Source organism: Elephantulus edwardii, unplaced genomic scaffold (assembly GCF_000299155.1).
Source record: "Elephantulus edwardii isolate Elephantulus edwardi_28Jun2011 unplaced genomic scaffold, EleEdw1.0 scaffold00063, whole genome shotgun sequence".
NCBI lineage: Eukaryota > Metazoa > Chordata > Mammalia > Macroscelidea > Macroscelididae > Elephantulus > Elephantulus edwardii.
Genome location: NW_006399813.1, coordinates 3,457,192 through 3,465,319, shown reverse-complemented (window position 1 = coordinate 3,465,319; position 8,128 = coordinate 3,457,192). Strand labels below are relative to the sequence as shown.

Here is an 8,128-nt window from a genome sequence, read left to right as displayed (position 1 = left end):
TGGTCCTAAAAGCCTTCTGAGGTCCCAACTCTTCTCACTATTTCTTAGTTGTTGGAATTGACAGAAGACCGCATAAGCAGTTCTTTACTTCACCTATGCCTTGCATGCGGACTTCTGAGCTGTAAAACAACCCAGTGGTAGATGGAATTTGCTCCAGAACTTAAGAACAATAAATGATATAGTTGAGCCTCTTAAAAAAATGCTATTTTACAAAACAAAAAAAGAAAAAAATTTGAACAAATTATTTCCATTTCCCTCCCCCCCATCAAATTGTACAACCCAATGATTAATCCCCTTTCCCCCTGCACATCCACATTCCTCTGCTTCCAGCCTCCCCCACCCCTCCTGGATCCTTATACTCATTCTACAATAACGGTCTTATACAATATTTATCCTTGTAGGACTGAGTTAATTCACTCAGCATAATGTTCTCCAGTCCCTCCCAAGTTAGGTAATAATTTACAAAGTCATTGCCTCTGCGTGCTGCATAGTATTCCATTATGTGAATGTACCATAATTTCTCAATCCATTCATTTGTGGTTGGACATTTGGGCTGTTTCCATGTTCTTGTGATGGTGAATAATGCTGCTATGAACATTGGTGTACAAATCTCAGTTTGAGCCTCAGTTCTCATATTCTCAGGGTCTATTCCAAGTAGTGGAATAGCGGAGTCATATGGAATTTCTATGTTCAGCTTTTTGAGGAAGCACCAAACTGCCTTCCAGAATGGTTGCACCATTTTACAATTTGACCAACAATGTATAAAAGTTCCTTTCTTGCCACATCCTCTCCAACATCTATTACTTGCTGCCCTGTTAAACTTTGCCACTGTTACTGGAGTGAGATGGTACCTCATTGTGGTTTTGATTTGCATCTCTCTTATTGCCAGTGATTTGGAGGAATTCTTCATGTGTCTGTTTCCCATTTGAAATCTTTGTCTGTGAAAATTCTTTCCATGTCTTTTGCCCATTTTGTAATTGGATTATCAGTCTTTATCTTGTGAAGGCCCAGGAGTATTCTGTAATCTTTTCTTATAAGACTCTTCTCTGAGATGGTATTACCAAATGTTTGTTCCCAGTCTATAGGTTTTCTTTTCACCCTATTAAAAAAGTTTTTATGTGCACAGAGATTTAATCTTTAGAAGGTCCCATGCATCAGTTTTAACCTCTTTAGATTGTGCATTTCAGGCTGTATTTGGCAGTCTCTTTGTAACGTAGACTAGAGCTTCTAAGCTTCATCCCAGTTTGTCTCTTACGAACTTTATGGTTTGGGGCTTTACTCCCAGGTCTCTGATCCACCTTGAGTTGATTTTTGTGTATGATGTGAGATGTGGATCCTGTTTCAGCTTTCTGCAAGTAGAAGTCCAGCACCATTTGTTGAAGAGGTTACCATTTCCCCATCTGATAGCTTTGATTTCCTTGTTGAATATCAGTTGATCATAGATAGCTGGGTCTATTTCTGGGTTCTCAATTCTGTTCCATTGGTCTATGTGCCTTGTCACTGTACCAGTACCATGCTGTTTTAGTTACCACTGCTGTGTAGTAGGTTTTGAGTCAGGGGGTGCTATGCCTCCAACCTCATTTTTGTTTCTCGGACGTTCAAAGGCATTATTTCTTAGGTCTTCCTTATTCATTGTCCAAATTTCAAATGCGTTTGAAGTGATTGAAATACCATGACTTGGGCCAGGCATACCTAAGTATTTGAAGTGATTAAAAAGTCAAATTCACTTGTTGTTGAGGTGGAACTGATGCTCTAGTAAGTTTTCAGAAGTTATAAATCCCATGACAGGAGACTATCTATTTTACTTCCATAGGCAGCTGGTAGATTTGAACCATGTACCTTTGGATTGGCAGTGCAACTCTTTACCCATTAGGCTACCAGAGTTCCCTGTTTACAATTACAGAAATGTGATTTGAAACCATGCATTGTCACCTGGTTTTCTTCAAATGACTACTTTTTGATCTACACACAGTTTCAATGAAGTGCTCTGGGATTCCCTTCTTCTCAGTGTTATGCAGAATTTGTTACAGTCCACACAGTTTAATGTCTGTGCATAATCAATAAAACACATGTTTTTGTATTCTCTGCTTTCAGCCAAGATTTATCTGACATGAACAATTTGTTCCATGGTTTCTTCTGAATCTAGCTTGAATTTCTGGCAGTTTTCTTCCAATTTACCTACTTATCAAACTTTTTTTTTTCATAATATCCATCAAAATTTTATAAGTGTGTGGTATTAAAGATGTTGTTAGTGTTATTTGCCGTCAAGTTGCCTGTGACTCATGGCAACCCGGTGCTCTCTCCTGAGCCACCCTTATTTAGTCTCTGACACACCTATTCCCTTTACCCTGGTCACTGAGTCAATTTATCTAATCAAGGGTCTTCCTCTCTTGCATGGTCCCTTCCCCCTCTCAAACATGATGTTCCTCTCCAAGGATTGATCCTCCTTGCAACATGCCCAGAGTATGTCAGATGGAGCTTCAGAATCCTTGCCTCCAATGAGCAGCCTGGTTTCACTCTCTGCAGGACAAACCTATTTGTTCTTCTAGTGGTCCATATAGTCAAATACTCTTCTCCAGCATCACAGCTCAAAGGCATCGATTCTCTTTCTGTCATCCCTAGGCATTGTCCAGCTTTCTGGTGCATAGTGTGTAATTGTGAAGACTGTGACCTGGATTAAGATCAGATGTACTTTAGTCTCCTGACTGCCCTCGTTGCTCTTCAGTATTCTGGAGAGGTGTCTGACAGCAGACTTTCCCAATTGTTTAATAATTTCCATATTCTATTGGATCACTTTTTTATTTTTAATGGGTGCAAATATGGATCCTTCTAGCAGACTGGCCAGCTAATTGTCTTCCATATCTCTTTGGCACAAATGATGAAACACTTCAATTGGTAGTCCTTCAATTCCTAAAGCTTTCTATTTTGCTGATGCCTTTGGAGTAGCTTTGGCTTCTTCCTTCAGTACCATTGGTTCTTGATCATGAACCTGAAATATTTCAATGTCAGTCAACTCTTTTTGGTTCAGTGACTCTGTTTTTACCTTCCATCTTCTTCTGATAAACCCTGTTTCATTCATTTTACCAATGAACACCTTCAGTGTCACTTCTTAAGGCATAAATGTTTTCTTCAGCCTTTCAGTTTGAGAAAGGTCAAATGTGCTCTTCCCTTTGGTTTCTAACTCCCTATTTTTGCACATTTTGGTATAATACTTTGCTTTGGTGCTGCCCTTTGAAATCTTCTTTGTAGCTCTCTAATTTATTTTCCTTTTCCTTTTTCTTAGCTTGTCCGCATTTGAGATCAATTATCAAGTCTCTTCTGACATGTGTTTGGGTCTTTTCTTTCTTTACTGTCTTTTCAATGACCTTTTGCTTTCTTCATGTATTATGTCCTTGATGTCCTTCCACAACTCACTTGGTCTTCAGTCCTTACTGTTTAATGTATCAAATATATTACTGAGAGAGAATAAAAACATTTCATCTGAAAGAAAAATATACTCACCCTTAGTAACTTATAATAATGAAACTTTCGCCTTCCTCTCCCACGTGCCATCCTCCTCATCTTCCAGGCCTCCCACCTCCATCTGAGTCCTGCTGCAACTGCCTGCTTTTAGAGCCCCGCGCCGCGGCCACCAGGCTGCCCACCGCCCTGCTCTGCCGCTCTGGCCTCAGACCCCTCGCACACCAGGTCCGCATCTAAGCCGAGGCCACCGCCTCCCCACCACGGGGCAAATGTCCTTCACCTTCGCCTCACCCACGCAGGTGTTTTTCCACAATGCGCACGTCCACCTGGTGGATGTGCCCACACAGACATCCTGGTGTCCCACGTGCCCACACTGCAGGTCCTGAGGCCCGAGTTGGTAGCGGTCCACACCGAGGGTGGTAGCATCAGCAAGTACTTTGTGAGCAGTGGCTCTGTCACGGTCAAGGCTGACTCTTCTGTGCAGTTATTGGCAGAAGAGGCCACAACACTGGACATGCTGGACCTTGGGGTAGCCAGGGTGAACGTGTAGAAGGCACAGGCAGAGTTGGCAGGGGCAGCTGACCAGGCCCAGCGAGCGGATATCCAGATCTGCAGAGAGGCCAGCGAGGCCCTGGTGAAGGCCTTGGAATCGTGGTGTGTGCCCCGCGGAGGGCTGGTCACCACCCCCTGTCAATGGGTGTGTAAACACTTTTCCCTGAGACTAGAGGTCAAGAAGGCTGCTGCTCCTGAAGGACAAGCTCCCTACCCCAGGAACCCCACTGGAAAGAAAGAGGGAGGGAGGGAGGGAGAGAGAGAGAAAGAGGGAGGAAGAGAGGGAGTGAGGGAGGGAGAGAGACTGACTAACTTTCCTGTATGTATTTTCCTGGTCTAGATGTTTATGCCAGGGATGCATCCTATCTCCATACCTTTTCAACCTATATGCAGAACAGATTATCCGGGAGGCTGGGCTCTATGAGGAGAAATGTGGGGTCAGGATTGGTGGACGATTTATCAACAATCTGCGTTATGCGGATGACACAACCCTGCTTGCTGAAACTGAAGAGGACCTGAAGCGCCTGCTGCAGAGGGTCAAGGACTGCAGCCTACAATATGGATTGAGGCTCAATGTCAAGAAGACAAAGATTCTCACCACTGGACCAATTGGCAGCATCAGGATGGATGGTGAAGAGATTGAGATTGTACACAGCTTTAGTTTGCTTGGTTCCATAGTCAAGAGTCTTGGCACCAGCAGCCAGGAAATTAAAAGGCGCATTGCCATGGAAAAGACTGCTGTTAGGGACCTCTCCAAAGTACTGAAGAGCAATGGTGTCTCTCTGGAGACTAAGGTGCGTCTGATACAGGCCATGGTCTTCGCAATCACTTGTTATGCATCAGAGAGTTGGACAATGACCAAGGAGGATAGAAGGAGAATTGATGCCTTTGAGCTGTGGTGCTGGAGGAGAGTATTGAGAATACCATGGATTGCTAGGAAAACAAACAGATTTGTCCTGGAAAGGGTTAAACCGGGTGGCTCCTTGGAGGCAAAGATTCTGAGGCTCCGTCTAACATACTTTGGACATGTTGTGAGGAGGGACTGGTCCCTGGAGAGGGACATCATGCTTGGGAGGGTGGAGGGAAAGTGCAGGAGAGGAAGGCCCTCTATGAGGTGGATTGATTCAGTGACTGGGATAATTGGGATGGGAGTGTCAGAGACAGTGCGATTGGCACAGGACAGAGCAGAGTTTAGGGCTGTTGTACGTAGGGTCGCTATGAGTCGCAAGTGACTCGACGGCACATAACAACAACAACAACAACAACAGATGTTTAATATAAGTGGAATCCTACAATATTTGTTCTTTTTTTGTTCGATTTATTTTGCTCACCATGTTTTTCTAAGTTCATTCATGTCATAACACATATGAAAAATTAATTTCTCTTACTGAGCTGCATTGCATAGGATATATGTTGTTTATCCTTTCTGATAAATGTGAATGAGCATTTAGGCTGTTTTTACCCTTGGCTGTTAGTGCTGTTGTGACTGTTGATGGACAAGGATTGAGTCCCTGCTTTTAATTCCTTTGAGTGTGTACTTAGAGGTTGTTGTTGTTGATTGTTGTCAAGTTGAGCATGACTCATAGTGACTCTGAACAAAAGACCTGAAGCCTTTCTATAACCATTGTCATTTCTCAAAGTTCATAGAGTTTCCAGAGGCATGTTGTTTAGGAAGTGGATGCTACTCCTGCTTGGGGGTAGACCATATGTTAATTCAGTGTTTAACTAATTGAGGAATAATCCTTTCTTTCTATTTGTACATAGCATATTTATGCATGATGCATGTCTTAGTTAACCTGTGTCACTGTTTAACTATTTTTCTACAAAACAGGTATGTATTTGGTTTCCAGAGTTTAGCTAGTATATATAATACAGCAATGAACTGTACACTGTGTACACATTCCTCTATGACATAGCTGTTCATAAAAGTACTTCTTTAGTCCTTAAATGGTTTGAAAAGAAAAATAAAAGCAAGCAACAAACCAACCCTCCAAAAAGCCCCTCATTTCTGTTGAGTTGGAACCGAATCACAGCTGACCTTCCATTGGGTTTCCGAGATGGTACACATTTAAGAGCAGTTGTCAGGGCTCACAGGGAAGAGTTTACCCAGAAGCTGCACAAAAGAACGTACCAGTTTGCCTCTTATTTTCAGCCTCTAAACTGCCTGGCCCAAGAGACTCAGCAAGTATTTCTCAAAAGTTTGTTGAAACATCTATAAAGCCCAGGGTTACGCCTGTTTCAGGACACTTTGAAGGATGGTTCTATAGTACTGTGTGATCTTGCCAGTGCGTACCCCAGCTGACTCACAGAGGGCATAGGCCGGAGGGTCCGGGCTGAGTTCCACCTTTCTCCAAACCTGCGGAGTGAGAAGACAGGCTTTATGTAGTTCCATCCACCTTGACAGACGTTTATTGGAAAGCTTTTGGATGTAACAATGCAGCAAAACTGACTAACCAGCACATTCGTGGAGCAAATTGGTCCTGGGAAATTGAGCCTTCTGGGTAACTAAGTTTTATTCTGAAAACTCTTGCCAAATATCTTTTGGAAACGTCTGACTCTCCCTTCCTCCCACCGTAAGCATAAGCTAGGAAGCATGCTTGATGCTTTCTTTGATGAACAGAGAGCTTCACGTCCCTCGGGGTGATTATTTCCAGAAGACCAAATCTCAAGGTGATAATGTAGATAAAAGGAAGATGATGGGACTGAATGGACCATACAGAACAAGTCACTTTATCAAAAGATAAATTCCTAATATCAGCTTGACTCACCATCATTTGCCTTCTGAGAAAAGAGTTCTTTTTAATGGAATGCTTCTGGGGGCTGGGGATTTGTGGTTGTAATGATCATAGCTGTTAACCTGTAATGATCATGTTTACCTAATGCTCTATGCTTTCATATATATGCTATCAATGCTTACCTGGTGCTCTATGCTTTCATATATGTGCTTACGTTTGAGTTTATGTCAGCCCTTTAAGACGGAAGGCAGGTATTGTTATTTCCTCTGAGCAGCTGGAACGACTGAGACACAGAGAGGCAAAACGACATCTAGGTGGTGACAGAGGAGACATCAAATGTCCTGAATTGATGCTTTCTATTTAAGGAGCCCTGGTGGGGTGGTGTGTTACATTTTGAGATACCAATCAATAGGTCAGTAGTTCAAATCCATTAGCTGCTATCTGAGAGAAAAATGAAGCAGTCACATCCTGTGAAGATTTACTGCCTCAACCACCTGATGGAGGGTTGTTCCTGAGTGGAACTGACTAGAAGGCAATGAGGTCTTTGGGCTTATCCATTTGGATTCTATTCTCTAGTGTTTTTTTTAGATCTGGATAACAGGAAAAAGACAATATGTTTTCATGGATCTTGAGAAGAAAAAAACTGGAGGAAATCAAACAGTGTAGTGGTGATACTGCAGTGGAAAAGCTGGACTTGGAAGAAGAGAGAGACAATGAAGGCATTTACCTAAATTCTTGGGGGGGGGGGGAACGAGCTGAAAATGGCTTGTCTCAGGCAATGAAGAGCAGGACACAGGCTCAGCTCACGGTGGCCACCACCTTGATGCTCTTGGTCAGGTCTCTAGTACCTTCGATGGGAGAAGCATCAGACACACTAAGGAACGTGCACACTGGGCTGGCAGTAGGCCTGGGGGGCAGGTCACCCCACCCACCCCAATCCTCTCTACAAGGAGAATGCAAACAAACAAACAAGCAGTTGGCTTTGCCTCAGCCCTTCCTCATGCCACCTGGCCTGGCCTGTGTCACAGCAGAGCCCAGCTCCCAGGGTTTTCAAGGGCTACATTTCTGTAAGAAGGCCACCAGGTCTTTGTTTTGAGGTGCCTCTGGGTAGATGCCAGTCTCCAACCTTTGGGGTAATAGTTGAGAGTGATAATTGCTTGCATCACTCCAGAGACTTCAATTTTGGAAATGCCTGGAGCTTGGGAGAAGGACTCGAATGTGCCAATAAAAAACATTTTTTAAAAAAAGTGGCCTGAGGAGGGGTAGGGAAGAAAATGTGCAACAAGGAATGAATGAAAATCCAACTTTTCTGTAAACTTTCATTAAGATCACAATTTTATTTTAAAAAAAGGTATGTGCCTTTGACTTTCTGTTCTTTC

The 8,128-nt window shown here is 43.1% G+C and overlaps 1 pseudogene; it reads left to right on the top strand.

Moving 5' to 3' along the window:
* LOC102874716 overlaps positions 1 to 8,128 on the top strand; it is a 34,125-nt pseudogene that overhangs the window by 2,371 nt on the left and 23,626 nt on the right.